This window comes from Oryctolagus cuniculus, chromosome 20 (genome assembly GCF_051225735.1).
Source record: "Oryctolagus cuniculus isolate XC-2025 breed Fujian yellow rabbit chromosome 20, ASM5122573v1, whole genome shotgun sequence".
NCBI lineage: Eukaryota > Metazoa > Chordata > Mammalia > Lagomorpha > Leporidae > Oryctolagus > Oryctolagus cuniculus.
Window position 1 is genome coordinate 8,048,018 of NC_142886.1, and position 3,744 is coordinate 8,051,761.

A 3,744-nucleotide genomic window follows, 5' to 3' on the forward strand; every position below is an offset into this window, starting at 1 on the left:
CTCCGAAGATTAGTGTGGAGGCAAAGATAGTTCTCCTTTAAGCCCGAATGTAAACAAACAAAATGGCTGCTTCCCGCCCACTGGAGCTCCGGGGAGGCGCCAAGAGACACTGGCTTACTCAGTCTCTCAATTAGTGTCCCTGAATCGTGCACTCTCTCCGCCAGCGCTACTCACTCTGTTCCGTTCTCTATTTCCTCTCCCACTCAGTCATGCATGTCCCAGTGTCCGTCCCAGGATGTGTTGGGGGAGGGGCGGCGGCAGCTGTGCCGTGGTGCTGGGCGAGTGCCCCGTCTCACCTCGGCCTCCAGAGCTGGTGCGTACACGCTCCTGCTGGTGTCCTGAGTCCCAGGCGTCCGCGTCCTCCCCGCGTGTCCACCCCAACACCCCAGTTTGAGGAAGGGCTTAAAAACTACAAATTTTCATCCCTCTTTGAACCTTCCCTTAGTGGAGCTTCGCTGTGCTCCCTCCCTCTCTATTCCGCCATCTGCCCCCATTCCTTTTTATATTCTGTACTGATTTCTTGTATGACCCACTGTTAAATCAAAAGCATGTTGTTCGGTCTTGATGTGTTTCCATATGATCTAGAGAATCCTGTGTTGTTGAATTCCAGCTTTATTCCATTTCGTATCTGAGATGATGCATGCTATTATGTCAAAGTTTTTGAATTTGCTGAGACTTACTTTATGACCTAGCATATGGTCTATGCTTTTAGAGTACCAGATAAATCAAGCTAAGATGGCATCTGGAATTAAATTGATTTATTGTTCAGGGACAGCTTCTGATCTTTCTTTATTGTACAATTTTATGGGTTATGGTTGCTGAAATTTTACTTTTACTAATGAGAAGAGTGAGAGTGATAGGCGCATTGTTGGAATTTTAGTACTTTGGACAACTGAAAGTATTGGCTATTTATGTTTATAACTCAACAATAAGACAAACCAATGAGAGAGGAAAATTATGTGAACACACTTCATAAAAGACCACATACCAATAAAAGTGCATGAGGAGCCAGCATTGTGGCAGAGCAGGTAATTCCTCTTCCCATGATGGCAGCACCCCATATGAGCACTGATTCATGTGCTGGCTGCCAATCCACCTCCTGGCTAATTGCATGGGAGAACAGCTAATTATAGTCTGGTTCAAAGAGAAAGCACAGTTCTTTGATATCCCTTTCTTGGTTGCATTTTACATATCATCTAATGTTGAGCACAATATGCTAAAAATACTTTCTTGAAGAAAAACAAGGCAAGTCACAGGGCAGAATAAAATACCTTATCACACTCAGGAGAATGGATCATATGTTTTTAATAATTTATTTTTATTAATATAAAGAGAACAGATTTCATGTATTTCAAAGGTACAATTCTAAGGATATAATGACATTTATCTTCTTCCATCTTCCTTCCTTTTTGAATTTTTGGGATAACATTTTTGTTTATAGTCACAGGCAAAATGCAGCACTAAATAAAGAGTTCAACAAGACAAAAGTAGAAAGACCACAGTTCATGGGAGTAGACAAGCACTATAAATAATAATCAAATTCCAACATGACAGTTTCACTCATATACAATAAATTTGTTTATTACTCTGTTTATTAGCGACTACACATCGGAGAAAACATGAGGTTTTCATTTTTCATTTTGAGGTCATCAACTCCCTGTATATTTTGGGTGGTTTCCAGGTAACTGTTATGTTCAAAGCTCTTTAGAATCTTCTAGGCCCTAATGTCATCATACTCATTGACAAGAAATTTATATTTACTTTCGTGAATATTTAGAGAATGAAAAATTAAACTATCTTAGATTTTTGAAATTGTCCATAATGCACTTCTCTGTGCCCATATTTTTCCTATAAATATAATAATTGAGCCCATCCTGACTGGGCTGTGCCCCCTCCCTCCCCACTACTACCACCCCCCCACCACGATGAAGAAATTCTTCCAGGACATCAAGACAGACATCAAATTCAAGAGCTCGGGGCCTGGTCAGAAACCACAGACTCCCTGGGGGAGAAGGCCCCCAAAGAGAAACCCAACCAGCTGGCTCTGAGGCAGCCCAGCCCCGCTGGGGACCCATCGATGAGGTGCAGATGGCGGCGGCTGGAGCAGAAGCAGCCCTGGGCCCAGGGACCCAGGTCCATGGGGAACCAGGTGAGGAAGGAGCTGTGAGCCCAGGCCACTGTCCGCGGGAGCCCAGAGGCGCAAGGGACTAACGCGGTCCCTGAGGCCAAAGAGGAGGGCTCAGCTCACCTGGCAGTGCCCGGCGTGTACTTCACCTGCCCGCTCACGGGGCCACCCTGAGCAGGGACCAGCGGGAGGCCAGCATCAAGGAGGCCATTCTCTCAGAGGCTGTGTCCATCATGACGATCCACACATTCAACAAAGCCCATGTCCGGGTGAAGCTGGGCGTGGACACCACTGCCAAGTACCTGGACAACCTGCACCTGCACCCCGAGGAGGAGAAGTACCGAAGATCAAGCTGCAGAACAAGCTGTTCCCGGAGCGCATCAACTGCTTGGAGGGGGCGCACGAGTATTTTGAGGCCATCGGGTTCCAGAAGGCCCTGCTTCCAGTCCTGATCAGGAGAGCCCGGAAGAGTTCTAGGTGCTGACCCAGGCGGTGGTGGCCGAGCCCCAGAACCTGCACAGGCACAAGGAGCAGCCGCTGGCCGCCAAGCCTGTGCAGACCACGCTGCAGGCCTCCAAATTCGAGCTGCCCGCAGACTTCCTCAGCCTCATGGCAGAAGAGGTGAAGCCAGAGCAGAGGCTCAGGGCGGATGCGGTGGAGTTGCTGAACGTGCTGCGGGCTAAGGCCAGGCGCGAGGAGGAGCAGCAGAGGGCGCTGCATGGGTACAGGTTCACATTGCTGCACGTGTGCCTCCCAGATGGCTGCCTGCTGCAGGGGGCGCGGGGGGGTGCTGGGTCTTCAGTGCCCCAGGAGGGCAGGGTCAGGGTGCGTGCTGTCCAGTCGGCCCTGACCGTCCTGCCCGCAGGGACCTTATATGCCTGCAAGCGATTGTCGGCCCTGTACTGCTTCATCCGGGAGGCCTTGGAGAGTGGCTGGCTGCCCTTGGAGCTGCTGGCCTCAGGGGGGCAGAAGCTGTTGGAGGAGAACCTGGCCTTGAAGGAGTGCACCCTGGGGAGGGGTGCCCGGGCTGGGCGCGGGGCCCCGGGAAGTCAGACAGCAGGGCCGCGTGCTGCCCCCCAGCAGCAGGGTGGCGCTTGCTCTGCCCCCAGGTGCCCTTCGCCCTCTTGACCTTCTCGTGGGACCCAGCTGTGCTGGAGGACCTCGGGCTGCTGGCCGAGCCCCAGGCGCATGGCTACTGAATCCCGAGCTCCTGGCAGCCATGGAGCAGCTCTTGTGCAACAAAAGCAGAGTTGGCCTCAAAAAAAAACCTATCAGAGTTACATAGAGAGAGAAGGAGAGGCAGAAAGGGAGAGAGAGAGGTCTTCCATCCTCTGGTTCACTCCAGAATTGGCTGCAATGGCAGGAGATGCACCAGTCTGAAGCCAGGAGCCAGGAACTTCTTCCGGGTCTCCCACCCAGGTCAGGGGTCCAAACACTTGGGCCATCTTCTACTGCTTGCCCAGGCCATAGCAGAGAGCTGGATCAGAGGTGGAGCAGCTGGGACTCCAACTGGCGCCCATATGGGATGCTGGCACTGCAAGTAGAATCTTTACCTGCTATGCCACAGAGTCAGCCCTGAAAGATTTATTTTTAATTCCCTCTTGAAAATCATAGTATGG

At 50.9% G+C, this 3,744-nt stretch overlaps 1 pseudogene; it reads left to right on the top strand.

Annotated features, from left to right (window-relative positions):
• Positions 1-1,925: 1,925 nt before the first annotated feature.
• On the top strand, positions 1,926-3,410 carry LOC149120034 (UBX domain-containing protein 6-like; annotated as a pseudogene).
• Positions 3,411-3,744: the final 334 nt, after the last annotated feature.